The following is a 19,337-nucleotide window of genomic DNA, read 5'->3' as shown; positions in this document are numbered from 1 at the left end:
CCCTGTGACTGGCTTCTTCCACTTAGTAGAACGTTCCCAAGAGTCATCCATGCTACACAGTGTGTAGCCACACTTCATTTGTCTTTATTGCTGTTTACTGCTTGGTCATCATTCCATTGCATGGATAGACCACATGGTGCTTATCCGCCCCCATCCACCAGCTGGTGAACATTGGGGTCACTTCCACTTTTTGACCCCCATGAATAAAGCCACTGTGAACATTTGCGCACAGGTTCTTGTGCAGACACGTGTTTTCAGTTCTCACGGGTAGACGCCTAGGAGCGGAATTGCTGGGTCATATGATAATTTTCTGTTTAGCTGTTTGATGAACTACCAGACTGTTTTCCAAAGCAGTTTCGTACTTTCTAACAGTCTTTATGAAACCGTGCCTCATATGGTTAATGAGGTTAAACCTGTCGCCAGCAAGGCCCCCACTGACCGCCCTTCCCTTCTTCACAGGAATGGTAACCTCATCTTTGAGAGGCAAACAAGAAGACCTCCAGCATCCTACCATGTTGAGCTCGACCACTGCCTCACACCTGCGCAGATGGACCAGGGAGTGTCTCAGTTACCTCCACCTTGTCATAATGTTAGAATCCCCACCCAAAAAGGAGCATAAGCGTCATTCACATAACACAGGATGCATGCCTGGGCATGTTTTCTAAGCACACCTGTGCAACTTTATGCCTGCTTTTACATATGATGAGAAAACCCCCTTTCTGAATATTCATCCTAACCCCAAATAAAAGAAACCCACTCACCCTTACTCAGGGAGTCACAGCTTTGGAAGTGATTCCCCATGATCCCCTTATTTGCTGAAGATTAAGTGTCCTTTGTGTGATGACTCTGCCGGGTGTAGTCTCTACCTGTGACTCACTAAGGAGCGAACTCACGTTAGTTTGGTAACATCTCCACAGCATCTGTCCACACTGTTAATTATTAGAATGGCAGGACCATATTCTGGTCTCACCCTTGTCTCCCCAGCACTTGGAACCACAAAGCTATATTAAATAACAAAAACTCAAATGAGTAAATTTCAAAGATCGAATTGGCTTTATTAAATGATTCGTGAATCGGGCAGCTTCCCATCTAACAGGAAGAGGAGTTGCACAAAAAGGCAAGCTTTTGCAGAAGGAGGGTGGGGACAAGAAAGCTATTGGCAGACAAGCAGGATTGTTCCAGGCAAGGATTTCCCTTTGGAGGAGAAGTAAGAGGGCTTACCATGCAGATGACCTCATCTCCCTTTGGGGGATGGAGAGGGCCCTTGTGGCAGACTCCTTGGTCCTGATAGAAAAATTCCTGACCAGTTAAGACTACATTTCTAGGGAAGGTTGAAACCGCAATTTGATCGGGTATTAAGCCCCAATTTGGAAACTCAGTCAAAGTGACACCATCTGGGGCCTGTGGTTTTCTTTTTAACAGGTGCTAACAGATGTCTGATGGGACTTCTGCCAATTTCAAGTTCTTTATTTTTTGAGGCCCATCTTCTTTAGTCCATTAATGACCTTGACAGCACTGTAAGATGGAGAAACATTTCTTGGTAAAGCTTTACATTTATTTGCTCCCCCTTCCCAAGCTAACACCTTGTTACCACTTCCTTAATTATTTCTTTTCCCTCTTAGAAGTTCTGTTGCCAGCCCTTTGGCCGGTCCAGAGCTGTCAGGGTTTCCCTTCACGGGCTCTGTGTCTTCACTGGCCTCATTTAGGGGAAAAGCAATGGGTGGAGGGGTATGCAAGAGGATCTGTGTCCAGGTGGGCTTCTAGAAATAAGGGAGGGGGGAAGAGCAGGAGGGAGTTCCCCAAAATCGAATTCAGTGAATTCAAGAGATATACACTCTTGATTCTCTTTGAAAAAGGCAGAGGATAAAGACAAGAGTGGCCGTCTGGTGAGCTGGTTCAATACATCAGTATTGGATAAATCTCATGAGTGTTTTCTCAACTCAAAGTCTCCATCTCCAGCAAGTCTCCCTAAACTCAAAATTATTCTCTGGGCCATGGTTAATGGATTCTCTGCATTATGCATCACACCAGAGAATTTAATGATGTGAGGACCCTGATCAGCTTCCTGGGTTTCCTTTGTCCTCACCCCCCAGCCCTTCTCCAGGAGCCCCTTCACCCCCACATTTCTTAGATGAATCACAGGGGCGGGCTCTGCAGGCTGGTCTGCAAAGTCTTCTGGCCTCAGAGGGGGGCTCATTCCAACAGCCCCCTTGCTTCACCCATCTCTGTCTTTGACTTGCCTGGAAGCACGTAGTCCCATCTGTCCTTTCCTGTCTGATAGTCTCTGTGATGGCGAGCCAAAAGCAGAAATAGCAGGTGAATAGTTCTGCTTACTGTTGGGTCTCCACTTAACAATACACCTTCTACCCAGAACAATGGGCTTGCCCCTCTTTGTTCTTCTTGCTTCTCAAGAGCTCATAGGAGACTCTTGGCTCATTCACTTACAGCACTCACTCTGGTGCTGTAATCTCCATTAACATTCTTGTTAGAAGGTTCTAGCCACTCTAAAACAATTGCCTTTGGCTGTGTGCCCACTTAGAATCTTTAGCATGGATCCTCTTTGAGTCTGGGCTCAAAAAAACCTTAATGGTAAACATTTATTTATGACACTCCTCTTTCATCTTTACATGTTACTATATAGTCAGAATTTCAATTCTTAGGACCTCTTCCTGACCACTATGCCTCAATGGCAGCCTTAATTTATTCTAAAACATTTACAACTGGCTTTCCTACAGTCTATGATTTCTGCACCATTCAGCCTTTCCATGACTGGGCCATCATAGAGGCCATGTTTCTCCCCTTGGTCCACAAAAGCATCATGCATTAATTACATCATGGAATTAATCAGGCAGTAAGATGGGAATAATGTGGTAGGCTAAAAAACGCCCTCCCCCCTCAACCCCAAAAGATATCCAGGTCCTAATCCCTGGAAACTTTGAATGTGGTTTTATTTGGGAAAGAAAAAAAAAGGTCTTTGTAGATGGGATTATGTTTAGGGTCTTGAGATAAAGACATTACCTTGGATCATTGTAGTGGGCCCTAAATGCCCTTGCAAATGGCCTTATAAGAGATGCAGAGGGAGTTATATAGAGAGAAAAGGAGGAGGCCATGTGACCACAGAGGCGGAGGTCAGATCAATGTGGCTGTAAGTCAAGGAACGTCTGGAACCACCAGAGGCTGGAATAAACACACTCTCTCCTACAGCCTTGATTTTGGCTCAGTGGTACTGATTTTGGACTTTTGGCTTCCAGGACTGTGACAGAATAATATTCTATTATTTTAAGCCACACAGTTTGTGGTACTTTGTGTTAACCTTAAAAATAAAACTGCCCGTTATTTTACCAGTAAAAGAGGGGTTTATTCGGGATACCAGAGGATTGCAAACAGGCGCAGGTAAGCTACGACAAAACCACAGGTAGTCTGGAAAACATACGAAAGGACCCTCTTTTATAGAGAAGCCAGGGAGTTGGGAGGGGCTATTATAAACAAAAAGCCCATTGGAGTAAACTGGGAGCTGGAAGTATATGGCTTTTCATTGGCTGAGCTGTGACTGTCTCTCATTGGCTGGGCTGTTGCTGGTGGGAGGAGAAAACCTTCCTCCTCCTGCTGAGAGAGTAAGTAGTATCAACTTGCAAGGTACCTGTCTTCCTGCTGGGTCTGCAGTGGGGGACAGGTGCTGGCCATGGCAGCTCCCTCTGCTGGCCTCCTGACTCCATCCTAAAAGAGGTTTCCTTGTTTGTTAAAGCAACCATGGGAAACTCGCACAGATGGGGAAGTGACCTTTGCTCTAGAAGCAGCCTGGTCTGTGTTCCAATTCTGACTCTGTCATTACTAGCTGAGCGACCTTAGCAAAATGCTTAACATCTCTCCAATCTAGTTTTCTAACCTGTGCCATGGAAGGTGGTGAAAAGGATGCCTATCTTGAAGATAATTACGGATTAAATGTGGGAAGTGCGAAAAATAACGTCTGGTATATATCGTTTTTTTAAGGTGTTTTCTTACTGGAGTAAAAACTAACAACTTTGCGTTTCTCAGTTAAGTGGTGACAGTCTATATGCACGAGATCTTTGAAGTGAATTCTTTTGGGTCAGATTTTGTCTCATAATATGTTCCATGGCCTGGACTTTCAGTAGAACATAACGAAGACAATGCATGTTAAGGATAAAAATAATAATATATAATTACAAGAATCTCTAACGTATGTTAAGGGCTCACTTTTGTGCCTGGCACTGTTCTAAGTCCTCCCATACCCCTACACCTCTACACCCCCCAACCCTCTGTGCTGTGGCACCATTTTACCACACCCCACCCCACCCCTCCCACCCCCGACTTTACAGATGAGGCGGCTGAGGCACAGGGCCGTCCAGGACTCACCCCACTCACATGTTATGTTGGAGTTCACAGCAGGAAAAGATGGACACAGGACAACTGGGAAGCTCAAGGCTTCAGGAAAGCAGACAGCTCTTTAGAGAAAGAGGGATGATTTCAAGATCAGGGATTCTAGTGATTGAAGCAGAATAGGGACGCCTGAAGATACAGAATTCTGATTGAAGTACAAATGATTTGAGAGAGAAATAAAAGGGGGGGGACGTAGAGAGTGTTATAAGCTGGATCTTGTCTACCCCCAAATTCCTATGTTGAAGCTCTAAACTCCAGAATGGGACTGTATTTGGAAACGGGGAATTTAAAGAAGTGACTGAGTTTAAATGAGGTCATATGGGTGGGCCGCAAGCCGATATGCCTGGTGTCCTTGTAAGGAGATGACACACCACGGATGTGCAAAGAAAAGGCCAGGTGAAGACACCGATGTCTGCTGTTGGAGCCGTCCCGTCTGTGGGCCTGGGCTGTGGCCGCCGGAGAATACGAATGCAGGCGGTCGGGAAAAATAACATGTGGCCTGGAAGCATCCACACAACTTACTGGTGTTTACAGACTTTGTCAGGAATACTTGGCAAGCTCCCGTCTCTTCCTTGCGCAGGCCTGGAAAGAAGGCCGTGTATTAAGAGCCCACTATATACACTGCACTGGACTGAGAAATGTGAGTTACCAAGAAAAGTTACCCAGAGACCCCTCCAGGGTCTGGACTTGTGCACCGCCTCCCAGGCTAACAGAATTTGCAACGTGACCCATCTCTTGGTCAGTGAGACTGAGGAAGTCACGGTGAACGAGAAGATGCCAACAGAGCAGAGCCGGGCAAAGAATTACCACCTTTTCAGAAAGAGGGGGAAAAAAGCAAGATTCTAACCATTAAGATTAAGTCTGATTCACCAGAAAAAAAGGTTAATGTCTAGAATTAATTATTGAATGGATGGTTTTGAACACTGTCAGCATGGCCTCATTTCTTTCTACGGGCGGAGTGACTTGTACAGCAAATTAGTGAAATCTTACAGACCAGCTTCTCCTTCACAGTGTTGCCCATAACACTAGGGTTCCTCAAAAAGGGGACCATAAAAAGGAGATTGATTATTGAGGAATTGGGGAAGCCCTCTGTCAAACAAAATTAGTTTGACCACATATTATTATTGCAGGACTTTTCATAGCATATCGCATGCTAACACGGGCAGTGCATTTTCCCAGAGGGGGAATATAGCACAGATTGTTTTTCAACATTTGATGATAAGATCCTTGTGTGGAAGAAGACCCATAATTACAGATGCCAGTCAAGGAATGTAACAATGATTTTGTGACAGCCGTGTGAGAAAGAAAAGGAAATATAGCCTAAGCAATAATATAATTAGAAGGAATTGTGGCCGGGGCACCTGGGTGGGTCAGTCGGTTAAGCATCTGACTCTTGATTTCTGCTCAGCTCATGGCCTCAGTGTCGTAGGATCGAGCCCCCCTTATCCCCCACCCCCCATCCACACTCAGCAGGGAGTCTGCTGGTCCCTCTTCCTCCCCCTACTTGCTCTCTCTCTCTCTCTGTCTCTCTAAAATAAATAAAAATCTTTTTTTTTAAAGAAGAAATTGTGGACAAAAAAGCAAATAGTTAATGACTCCACATTGCATAAGGAATTAACAAACAGAATTAAGTTCTGGGAGCCACTCCTTTCAAATCTGCAGATAAAACAAAGCTGAGATGAGCAATGAGTGTGTTAAATGAGACGTTCAACAAGACTTTGACGAGCGGTGGTGGGCTAACACAAACGAGATATCCTCACCAGGGGTAATTCATTGAATTGAGGTTTCTCGCGGCTGAGTGCCACAGAGAAGTCAGGAATTGAAAATGAGCTAGAGGATGTATTTGACGTCAAATTCAATCTATGGTAATAATGTGCAACCTGTCTCCTAGAAAGCTAGGTGACCTCCGCCTGCATTCTCTGAATCCCACTGTGCAGGCCACAAGGACAACCTGCTGAGCCCTCCAAGGGCTTGACATCGGCCCACCCTGTTTTCTAGAGAAGCGCCAAGTGCCAAATGACTCACCTGGGCTAAAGACATAAAAGAGTTCTTTGTGTGATTCTTACAACTTCTCTATCAGTTTTAAATTATTTCAAAATAAAAATTTGAAAAGAAAAAAGGAAAAGGAGACCCTAAGGGTCCAGGGCCTGTGTCAGATCATATATAGAAAACTACATTTTGGCCCTGGTACCAAATGTACCACACACTGCGGAAAGGGTGGCGGGATAGGGATGTTTTTAAAGGAAGTTGAGATAGGATGGGGGCCAACCTTTCCCCCGGCTGTCCCGTAGGCTAATGAGAAGGAAGAACAGCTAGGCTTAAGGAGGCAGAACTCAGCTCCTGAAAGGAAGACATTTCCATCCATCCCTTTGGTCTAAGAGGGAAGAAGCTGCCTCGGGAGGTGACGGTCTCCTGCCAGCATGAAGGTGATCAGTCAGGGCTGAACTAGATTGTGGTGGGAGCTGGATGCAATGATACCTAAGAAACCTTCCAACCCTAACTCAGGGGGTGTCTATAAAGCTATTTTAAGGGCGCCTGAGTGACTCAGTCAGTTAAGCATTGGACTCTTGATTTCGGCTCAGGTCATGATCTCAGGGTCATGAGTTCAAGCCCTGCATTGGGCTCCACGCTGGGTGTGGAGCCTGCTTGAGATTCTTTCTCCCTCTCCTGTTGCCCCTCCCTCCCTACTCATGCTCTAAATAAATAAATAATTTTTTTAAAGCTATTTTAGATGCTCAGGGGAGGCAGAATTATAGATGGTACATCTCAAGACTCACTGTAATTTGTTGTTTGCACAAGACAGGCTCATTTTATGACATAGTTTTGTCTATTCAAGAATAAATCCTAGACAGCTAATATCCAAAATATATAAATAATTTATACAACTCAACACCGGTAAAACAAATAATCCGATTAAGATTGGGCAGAGGACCTGAATAGGCATTTTTCCAAAGAAGACAAATGGCCAACAGACACATGAAAAGATGCTCAACATCACTCATCATCTGGGAGAAGCAAATCAAAAACCACAATGAGTTACCACCTCACACCTGTCAGAACGGCTACTTTCCAAAAGATAAGAAAGAACAAGTGTTGGTGAAAATATGGAGGAGAAAAGGAAACCCTCGTGCTCTGTTAATGGGAAAGTAAATTGGTGCAACCACTGTGCAGAACAGTGAGGAGAGTCCTCAAAAAATTAAAAATAGAACTACCATATGATCCAGTAATTCCACTACTGGGTATTTACCCAAAGAAAATGAAAACCCTAATTCTCAAAGATATATGTACCCTTATGCTTATTGCAAGACTATTTACAATAACCAAGTTATGGAAACAACCTAAGTGTCCATCAACGGATGAATGGATAAAGAAGTTGTGAGATACACACACACACATACACGCACTGGAATATTACTCAGCTATAAAAAAAAAAATGAGATCTTGCCATTTGGGACAACATGGATGGACCTAGATGATATTCTGCTAAGTGAAATAAGTCAGATAGAGAAAGACAAATGCAATATTACTTCACTTATATGTGGAATCTAAAAAGCAAAACAAATGAACAAACAAAAAACAGAAACAGAATCATAAATACAGAGAACAAAGTGGTGGTTGCCAGAGGGAAGGAGATTGGGCAGATGGGCACAAAAGGTGAAGGAGATTAAGAGGTACAGTCTTCCAGTTATAAAATAAGTTAGTCATGGGGATGAAAAGTACAGCACTGGCAATATAGTCAATAACATTGTATGTTGACAGAGGTAACTACACTTATCATGGAGAGCACAGAGTAATGTATAGAATTGTTGAACACCTGAAACTAATATATGATGGTATGTCAACTACACTTCAATTAAAAAATAATGATAATAATTGGGGAGAAAAATAATAAATCCTACAATTAGAACACAATAAATTGTCCATGGCTCTAGATTTCAGAAGACCTCAGAGCCATGATGAGAAATAATTTATAACTAGTGAAGATGAATATATACAAATGATGACCAGTTATGTACCGGGTTGAATAAAGTCCTTCCAGAATTCACATCCACCCAAAACCTGAGAAGGTGGCCTTATTTGAAAATAGTGTCTTGGCAGATACAATTAATTAATTCAAGATGAGGTCATACTAGCTGGGGGTAGGCCCTAGCACACTGCCTGGTGTCCTTGTAAGAAGAGATAAACAGACACACACGGAGAGAAGGCCATGTGAATCTGGAAGCAGAGATAAGAGCAACATGTCTATGAGCCAAGAAATGCCAAGAGTTGCAAGCCACCAACAGAAACTTAGAAGAGACAGGGCATGGCTCAGTGAGCAGAGCAGATGACTCTTGAGTTCAAGCCCCATGTTGGGTGTGGGGCCTACTTAACATCAGAAAAAAAGAAAAAAGAGACTAGGAGGAGGCAAGGAAGGATCCTTCCCAGAAACTTTGGAAGGAGCATGGCCCTGCCACATCTTGACCTCAGACTTCTAGTCTCTAGGACAGTAAGAAAATAAATTTCATCATTTTATTTTTTTTTAAGATTGTATTTATTTATTTGACAGAAAGAGACACAGCGAGAGAGGGAACACAAGCAGGGGGAGTGGGAGAGGGAAAAGCAGGCTTCCCACAGAGCTGGGAGCCCGGTATGGGGCTCTATCCCAGGACCCTGGGATCACAACCTGAGCCGAAGGCAGACGCTTAATGACTGAGCCACCCAGGCACCCCAAATTTCGTCATTTTAAACTATGCAGTTTGCTGTCATTTCCTACGGCAGCACAGGAAACTGACATTGCAATGAAAGTCTCCATTGCTTTTTGTGTGTGTCTTTTTTTAAGATTTTATTTTTTTATTTAAGAGAGATAGAGATTGAGTGGGAGGGGCAGAGGGAGAGGGGGAGAGAACCCTAAGCCAACTCAGCGCTGAGCAGGGAGCCCGACATGGGGCTCGAACTCAGGACCCCGGGATCATGACCTGAGCTGAAGGCAGACGCTGAATCAACTGAGCCACCCAAGCGCCCCAACCCTCCATTATTTTCTCCTGACCAGATATAACCTCCTTTTAGTGCTTAAAATGGGAAGGAGGGAGAGCAGGAGGTCCCAGTTCACTGTATGGGAAACTAATGCTGCCCTCTCCTCTGCGACAGACTTCTGCGAACTCTCTTGTATCCTGGATGCTCTAGTTCAGACAGTGCTCAAGGCAAGCCACTTCCCTGAAAAAGAAAAGGGGAAAAAATAAGTCCGTCTCAAGCGGTGGAGACTCCATGTGATTTTCTCCCTGAGTCAAGTTCACATCTGTCTCCTGGCTGCTGCCTCACGGCTCCGGTCTAGACCCAGCAGACCCCCAGCAATGCCTTTGTGGCCACACCCATCAGAACTCCTCCTGAAATAGTCACCTACTAGTGGGCTAGCACTTTCCGAGCCCAGATTAACTGCCCTTGGCTGGTGACTAAAAATATACCCAGAAGACTTACCTATTGGAGTAACGCCTCTGAGCAGAAAAAGTCATGGCAAGCACAGACTCGAGGCTGGATTGAACAATTCTGCAAAAACAGGAAATACAGTATAGCTGTGACCCCCGTTCCTTTGGGGCCACACTGCACACCTGCCCCAGTGGAGCAGGAGATCAGCCGATCCCTATTTAGCAATCACTGTGTGTAGGCCCCGTTCTATGCGTTTTCCCATTTTTATTTAATTCCCACAACAATCCTATGAAGCGGGTACTATTATTTGCCTCCTTTTTCAAAGGTTGAAACTAAAGTACAGAGAGAGTAAGGAACTTACCTAAGATCACATGGGGAAGAAGTGACAGAGTCAAGTCAGGATTGGAACCTAGGTGGGCTGGCTCCAGAGTCTGTGTTCATACTCACCTGTGATGGGCAGACTAAGAAGACCACCCATGATCCCCATCTCCTGGTAGTCACAACTTTGAGTAAGCTCCTCCTCTTGAGTATGGATGGTACCTATCACTCAATAGAATGTGAGAAAGCTGAAGGGACGCCACTTCCATATTTAAGTTCTGGATGATGGTAATTTCCATTTTAGTAGTAGACTCTCTTTATTGCCTTCTTGGCTTACACACATTGAAGAAGCAATGTGAGAAGGAGAGAAAGCCCCAGATGGCAAGGACCTGTGGGTGCCTCCAGCCAACAGCCAGCAAAGACTTGAGGTCCTCAGTCCAACAACCCTAAAGAAACAGAATTCTTCCGACAACCATGTGGGCTTAAAAATGCGTTCTTCCCCGGGGGACTGTAGCCATGGCTGACACCCTGGGAGACCTTGAACAGAGAAGTCAGCTAAGCTGTGCTTGAATTCCTGATCTACAGAAACTACGAGATAATAAATGTTGTTTTAAGCTATTAGGTGTGGGGTTATTTGTTATGCAGCAATAGATAACTGATACAGGTCCTCGGATTGAGTCCCCACTTAGCCATGAACCCACTGCCCATGCATCAACCCAGGCGTCAAGTTTCTCATCAGTTCAGTGATACCTGGGCCAGTCTCGTTCATTCACTCAACAACTGTTTACTAAGCAACTACTTGGTGCCAGGTGTGGTTCTAGATGCTGGGAATGAATCTGACAGACTCCTTGCCCTCATGGGGCTTATATTTCAGCGAAGGGAGAGAGATGTGATGGTTAATTTTGTGTCAATTTCACTGGGACAGCAAGTACTCAGATATTTAGCTAATCATTATTCTGGGTATGTCTGTGGGGATGTTTCTGGAAAAGATTAACATTTAGGGATGCCTGGGTGCCTCAGATGGTTGAGCATCTGCCTTCAGCTCAGGTCACGATCTCAGTATCCTGGGATCAAGTCCCTCATCGGGCTCCCTGCTCAGTGGGGAGCCTGCTTCTCCCTCTCCCTCTGCCTGCCACTCCCACTGCTGTGCTCTCTCTCTCTCTCTCTCTCTCTCTATCACTCTGACAAATAAATAAATAAATAATCTTAAAAAAAAAAGATTAACATTTGATTCTATAGACTAAGTAAAGCAGATCTTCTTCCCCAGTGAGCGGGGTGGGGGGAGGGGGAGCACTCATCTCATCTGTTGGAAACCTGAATAGAACAAGAGAGAACTTATTGTGAGCAGCAACATTGGTCTTCCTCTGCATTTGGTCTGAAACCTACACCACCAGCTCTCCCAGGCCTCCAGCTTACACAGAGCAGATCATGGGGCTTCTCAGCCTCCATAATCACATGAGATAATTCTTACAACAAATCTGGTTGGTTCTGGCTCTCCAGAGAATTCTAATACCGTAGACAATGAGCATATGTAAATATGGCACGTGACCAATTGCACAAAGTCTCTGGGGGGGAAAAGCCATTACAAAATGTCTTATGTTGGTTGCATCCCAAACACTCTTGTATCTACTTTCAAGATAAGACATTCAAACAGCATTATTTTTCAAAGAATTATAAGGCGAAGGACACAAGAAAATCAAAGCAAAACTGATTGGTTAGAGCCAATCACTTGGGCAGGTCCTCATGTAATGGACAAAAGTTATCCAAAAAAAGATAAAGAGACTATTTTACGTGGACAGAATCCCCTGGATGGCAGATCCAAGTCTTCGGTCCCTGGTTCTGAGCCTTCAACTTTTAATCTGTATTGGTCATCTAACTGGTCAGCAAAGGTCACTCTGACTCTCCAAGTCAAGCAAATAAAATTGTAATCCAGGGCACCTGGGTGGCTCAGTTGTTAAGTGGCTGCCTTCAGCTCAGGTCATGATCCCAGAGTCCTAGGATCGAGCCCCTCATCGGGCTTCCTGCTCAGCAGGAAGCCTGCTTCTCCCTCTCCCACTCCCGCTGCTTGTGCTCCCTCTCTCGCTGTCTCTGTCTCTGTCAAATAAATAAATAAAATCTTTAAAAAAAAATTGTAATCCAGTCTATAAGTCACAGACCTAACAGGAAAGAGATGGCACACTCCAGGGAGTGACTGAGGAGAGTGGAGTGAAGGTATTATTTATAGAGGGTTGGGCAGGGTTAAGAGAAAACAACAAGGAAGAATACAGTAGCAAGAGGCTAGCATGGGGAGCTTATTAGGTCCAGGCCTGGAGGAGAAAGGGAGGAACTCTTACCCCACAGGGAGTTGGGGTCAGCGACAGGGTGTATGACATTCTGTTGAGAGACGCAGCCAACTCATGGAGACTCCTCTCGAAAGGAGCCCACCTCACTGTTCCCCCACCCTCAAATCTTGAGCTGATGCCTCCCACTGATAAAACCCAAGCAAAGACTGGAGTAAAGGTCTCTGTTGATGCATTTTATATAACACGTCTCCTGCACCCAGAGCATGGAGCAGGGCAGATGAAGCAAGAGTGAATCTGGGGAGGCAGATGGAAGACCTCCAGCACCCCAAGGAAGCACTATGAAAAAGAGAATAAGAGTAAGGGCAAAGACAACGAAGAAGCAAATTTAGATCCGTGACATTGGCATTTTTGCAAAGTTTTTTAAGGTTCCTACTGAAAATTTGGTAATCATTGTATTTGTATGTATCAGATTTTTAAGATGTTGAAAGAAGGGGCACCTGGGTGGCTCAGTCGTCAAGCGTCTGCCTTCGGCTCAGGTCATGATCCTGGGGTCCCGGGATCGAGCCCTGCATCGGGATCCCTGCTCAGCGGGAAGCCTGCTTCTCCCTCTCCCACTCCCCCTGCTTGTGTTCCCTCCCTCGCTGTGTCTCTCCCTGTCAGATAAATAAATAAAATCTTAAAAAAAAAAAAGATGTTGAAAGCATTTAAAGGGATCTCATGATTTGGCTCATCATTTTCATCAAGCTTTCATTTCGAAGAGCTTAATTGCTTAAGTTTTTATCACTATTAAAATGGGGAACTCTAATCTGTAAAACTCATTTTTTGATATAATAGTTATCTAAGCAGAATGTGAATATTTGGATAATCACTAACTGCTTAAAAACAAATAACAATTTAGTGTAGGTTCCTTGCAGTGTACAAAAGCCCCTTGGACATTAAAATTTATTATTAAAAGGGTCAAAGTCCACTGTTAATTGTGAGCCAATAAGGAAATAAGCACTGGGTGATCTTGCACCTCTTCTTCCCCAAGGTTACCTGTTGATTCCGTCCTGGGTTGACCGCAGAGCCTAGTTCTAGAGTCCAACATTCCTCACATTTTTTGGTGTGTGTGTGTTGTGTTAAAGAGTAGAAGAACTGGAGATTTCAAGGGTCTCAAAGGTAATAAAAAGAGAAAAAAACCCAATTTGAAAACATGCAAAGGATCCGTACAGACATTCCTCCAAAAGAGATACACAAATGGCCAGGATGCACGTGAAAAGTTGCTCATGAGCCATCAGGGGAAGGAAATTCACACCACAATGAGATTCCACTTTACACCCCTAGGATGCTATAATGAAAGAGACAGATAATAAGTGGTCCAAAAGATGTGAAGAAATCAAACTCCATTTATTGCTGGTGAGATTGTAAAATGATGTGGCCACTTCTGAAAAGTCTGGCACTTTAAAGATTAAACCGAATTACCATATCACCCAGTGATTTCACACATGGGTATTAACCAAGAGAAAAGAAAGCATATGTCCGTACACAAGCTTGCATTTGTAATAGCCAGAACATAGAAAAAAAAAAAAACAAATATTCATCAACAGATGAATGGATAAGTAAAATGTGGTATATGCATACAATGGAATATTATTTGGCCATGACAAGGAAGGAAGTATTGCTAATGTACTACAACACAGATTAAACCTTGAAAACACAAACCCTACACGCACTACTCCCTGGCCTTCCTGCCTCTGCACTCCAGCTGCTCCATCCTCTTGGAGGATGCAAGGATCCCAGAGCCTTTTGCACCTCTTCTTCTCTATGCCCGCAACGCTCTCTGTTTACACATTATTTTCCTCATGTCATTGCATTTCTGCCGCAATGTCTCATCTTGGAGAGATCTTCCTTCTCACTGTCTCTCACCCTGCTTTATGTTTTTCATAGCACGTATCACCACTTGACATTGTATGATGTCATTTTAGTTCAACAAATGTTTGTTCGCCCATTTGTCTAGCCACCTAGAGTATAGGCTCTATGAAGGTAGAAACCGTGTGTGTCTTATTTACCGCCAGATCCCCAGCCCTTAGAACAATGACTAGCACTTAATAAGTGCTCAAGATCTACTTGTTCAATACATGAATGAATGAATGCTCAGGGTCATCCAGTAAATCAGTGGCAAATTCAGATCCAAAGACAAGGTCGTCTGTGTCCCTTTTCCTGGTTGGTGTATTACATCCTAGGACTCTCCACCTTCAGATTCTTGGACACTGTATGTACCTGATTTGGAATCAGCACACATAAAACCCTTCTTAAATTGTTCAATTTGTGGTTAAATTATATCTGTACCCATAGCTAAGACTTGTACAGCATTGATTTCTCTCTTCTGTGTGCAAATGTAAGCACTTTCCTATCGATTCTCTTCCATTCATTCTAAAATGCAGAATTTGTGACTGAGATTCTACCCCACTCATTTCTTTCTCTTTCCTTCCCATGTCCCTTTGCTTCTGTCTTTATCACAGGAGTCTACCTTGTATTAGGGTTTTTTGTTCTTTTGTTTGTTTTTTTAAGGAGATAAGGTGGCTGAGAGTCAGTCAGCATCAGGAAAGGGTCCTAACTGAGTCTGCCCTGCGCATTGGGAATAGACCTGGGGGATGGAGTGAGAAAGCAGAGGGAAAGGGGTCTTTTGCCCTCACAGGTGCAGGCAGTCCAACCTGTTTGTCCTCCGACAAGCTGCCGTGACCAGAGACCTTCAGTTGTCTCGGAGGTACTAGGGTTAGACTGCCAAAGGGCTGCAAAGAGAAAGGAGAGGGAGGGAAGGTTCCCTCCCGACGGCAAAATGGGAACTTCCTCACACTTTTGGGCAAGGGCAGTCCGTTGGTTCCCCTGGGGCTTTGGATCCTCACCAAGGAGTCATCTTGGCTGGAGGTTGTCTGTTCCCCCAGGAGCCCTAGAGTCGGTCCTCCAAAGAAAAGTCAGGAGAAATTCCCAGAGAATAACAGGGGGAGCCCAGGGCCAGCAAAGGCTCTTTATGCAGGGTCCACCAACTGTGGGGTCCCCCAACTGGATGGGGGCCACCAAATGTGGGGCGGCCCAATCAGATGGAAGCCTGCAGCGGGGCAGTCGAAGAAGTCACCAAGGCAGAATAAAGGAGATAGTTTATTGAATACAAGGGAGCAGCGGGTGGGACAGCAAAGCAGAGACTGTCTGCCCTATTAGGGTTCTAATTACGTGAGTCAGGCTTTCCCTCCTCTGCTGTGGGAGGTTAGAGGTGCTAGAAGAAGCATCTGAGAAACATCCCCAGGTGCTCTAGGAGAGGGAAGTTGAGTGCCTGCCATGGAAGAAAAGAACTTCACGTTGTATTTGAATCTGATGTGCCACAGGCAATATTCTCTCTCTCTTTTTTAACTGAGGCGAAATTCACATAACATAAAATTAACCATTTTAAAGTGTACAATTCAGTGGCATTTAGAACATTGGCCATGTTGTGCAGCCACCACCCATCTCAAGTTCCGCCATTTTCATCATCCCAGAAGAAAACCCGAACACGTTACGTCATCACTCCCATGCCTCCATCCCAGTCCCTGGAGACCACCAGTCTACTTGCTGCCCCTATGGATTGACTTATTCCGCGTAGTTCGTATGAATGGAATCATATCTATGACCTTTTATGTCTGGCTTCTTTGACTTAGCATAAAGTTTTAGAGGTTCGTCTACATTGTAGCATATTTCAGTACTTCATGCCCTTTTGTGGCTGAATAACACACACACACACACACACACACACACACACACACACACACACACAGTGTTTTGTTCATCCATTCATCCACCAATGGACTTTTGGGTGATTGCAAGCAATGTCCTTTTGAGCAGGTTTGTAAACATAAAGCTAAGGCTGGAATCTAGTGCTTTCTGACTAGAGAAAGAACCCCATGGTGAACCCCATGGTAATAGTGAATTGAAATACACACTGGTGTGGTTGTGGCATGGATTGCCTAGATTGGGGAGGTATGAGTAAGATCACAAGTGTGTTCATTTACAATGTATTGAGCAAATTCGATTTCCAAGAACAAACAACTTATTGTGTATTTGTCATCAAATAAATTACACTTCTGGGTGCCTGGGTGGCTCAGTTGGTTAAGCATCTGGCTCTTGGTTTTGGCTCAGGTCATGATCTCAGGGTCATGAGATTGAGCCCCGCATTGTGCTCCTTGCTGGGCATGGAGCCTGCTTAGGATTCTCCCTCTCCCTCTGCCTCTGTCCCACGCCCCCCACGTCCCACTCATGCACTTTCTCTTGAGTGCTTTCTCTCTCTCTCTCTAAAATAAATACGTAAATACATGAATAAATAACATTTCTCCACAAACCCCAATTTTTCTCTTCCTCCTCCTCCTCCTTCTTCGTCTTCACTATGAATGAACCTAAGGAGATTTGTAATAGAGGCTACACGGAAAATGGCTCCTGTGGTGTAAACTATAATGCACTCGCCCCACCCACCTAACAGTGTTTCATATAAAATAGACTCTAAACTTCTTTTTTATATCTCGCTCTTCAACACAACAACTGAATGCCACAGTGTTTCTTATTTCATAAAACTGTAGCATATGTCATGATTAGGGTTCATCGGAGACAACCTTTGCTTTGCTCCTTCCAGCTCAGGGTGTGCTTTTTGCCTCCCCTCACCCCTTTTTTCTCCAGCCCTCTCCCCTCCAAGCTGCCTCACTCCTGCTTCCCTGCTCCTCCTCTCTGACGTGCCCAGACCCTGGACCCTCCAGGTCTCTACCACGTAGTTACACTTTGCTGGTGGCCCTCCTCACTCTCCACTGCTCACCACCCAGCTGACATCTTTCCCTTTTCCTCTCTCCATGCCTGCCTGGCATCAGTACCCACAGAACTTCCCAGAAACTCCTCAGGGGACCTCCTTCCTTACTCTGGGAAATATGAGGCAAATGTAATTAAGGAAAAGAGCAGAACTTTTCTTTCAAAGCCTGTCACTTTATGTATGTAGAAAGTGTCCTGAAAGACAAGAAACCTCATAACTTTCCACAGAATCTGCACTGTATTTGCAATATATTTGGATAGGCTAATTAAGTGTTACAACTAAAAAGAATGAGATTGCTCTTCCATGTTTAAAATTAAATGGGGGGGGAACAAAAATTAAATTAAATTATTAAATTAAATTAAATTAAATGAGGGGGCACTCGGCTGGCTCAGTTGGTAGAGCACACGACTCTTAATCTTGGGGTTGTAAGTTCGGGCCCCACATTGGGTGTAGAGATTACTTAAAAATAAAACCTTTAAAGATGTTTTTATTAAATTAAAATAAATGAGGTAGACCACCTTCCACCACATCTGCCTGTAGGGCAAAACCCAAATCCGAGGGTGACAAGAAAGTTTCCTTAACCAGAACTGCCAAGAAAGGCTTAGAACTGAAACAGAACTTGATGTATGTGGAGATGTGTGGACGTGTACAAGCACATTTTCATCTTCTCCATGGCCAACATGAGGAAAATAAGTAAAAGACATCTGGACCACCTGGAAGCACAGCTGGGTGTTCTTTGGCGAACAAAAAGTGATGACAGTGGCCTTGGGGGGAAGCCCACCTGAAGAGTACAAAGACAACCTGCGTCAGGTCAGCTGGAAGTGGAGGGGTGAGGGTCGGTCTCCTTTCCACCAAACGCACCAGGGAGAAAGTGAATGGGTGATTCATGAAACGCATGGAAATGGAATTCACTGGAGCGGGAAACAAAGCAACTTTCACCATGAGCCTGGCCCCGGGGGCCCCTGGAGCAGCCCCTGCCCACCATGGAGCCATGGCAGAGACAGCTGCGGCTCCCCACTGCCCTCAAGAGAGACGTGGTGACCCTGCTGTCTCACCACGAGACGTGCAAGGAAGGCCATGTGCTGAGCCCAGAGGAGGCCTGTGAGCCAAAGCTTTTTGGGTGTGCGATGGCTGAATTCAAGGTAACCATCAAATACACATGGGATGCACAGTCCAGAAGGTTCCAGCAGATAGATGGAAGATGACTTGCTCAAGAGCGAGACAGGGTCGGCCGAAGATTGAGAGGGGAGGGCTGACAGGCGCTTGGGACCATCAACCCTGCTGCGGTTGAAGCTGTCTAGCTGTTCAGGTTGTTGTGAATACAGACAAGAGAGGGCGAGAGGGGCAGATGGTTTTTCTATAAGGAATAAAACTGCAGGGTTTTATTTCCCCTTGTGAACAGCAAAGAGGACTTTTTGTAGAAAAAAAGGCCTTTTCTTTGGGCTTTTGTTTGGATTCCCAGGATTCCCTCTGTTGACCTGGAGCCAGCTTCCAGCACTGGCTCCTTCGTGGGGGCTGGGGATGTGGGGCCATCACTGGAGCCAGGGCTCCTCCTCTCCTCCATGCCCCTCTACTGGAAACAGGGGTTTGCATTCGCCCAGGAATATGGGAACCCTGGCTGCCCCCCCACCCCTTTCTTTCTCTCCCTCCTCCCCCACCCCCACCTCCCACCTTACCCCCTTCCTCCCTCCCAAACCAGGGCCGAGAGTCTTACAGATGACAAGAAGATGGGATGCTTTCACTAAGACAAGAGTAAAGCCACTGCTGAAACCCAGAGGGGATATTAAAACGGCTCCACAGCAAAAATAAAAATTAAAAATTAGATGATGTAGGTTAACATTTTACTAGGTTAAAAGAACTGCTAATGTAGAACATGCTAGCCCAAGGATAACTATATAAGTAGAAAATTCTAAATATCCTATTATCACTAATAAAAGACCTTGACGGTCAACTAGCTACAATGCGATTACATGGAAAACTACATAGATCATATTAGAAGGTTCTATAAAAGGAACAGACTGTAAGACATAATCATCTAAGCTAGGAGGGAGAAGAACATCAACTCCTTAAAGCAGTTGTTCTTAAAGTGTGTTCCCTGAACAATAGCAATCACCTGGAAACTTACTAGAAAT

General features: G+C 44.8%; 1 pseudogene; it reads left to right on the top strand.

Moving 5' to 3' along the window:
- Positions 1 to 3,893: 3,893 nt before the first annotated feature.
- LOC114217601 (mRNA turnover protein 4 homolog pseudogene) lies at positions 3,894 to 18,447 on the top strand (annotated as a pseudogene).
- Positions 18,448 to 19,337: the final 890 nt, after the last annotated feature.

This window comes from Eumetopias jubatus, unplaced genomic scaffold, assembly GCF_037043125.1.
Source record: "Eumetopias jubatus isolate StellerSeaLion01/CBP00866 unplaced genomic scaffold, mEumJub1_p1.0 scaffold_1, whole genome shotgun sequence".
In the NCBI taxonomy this organism is placed as follows: Eukaryota; Metazoa; Chordata; class Mammalia; order Carnivora; family Otariidae; genus Eumetopias; species Eumetopias jubatus.
This window is presented reverse-complemented; position numbering and strand designations above follow the sequence as displayed.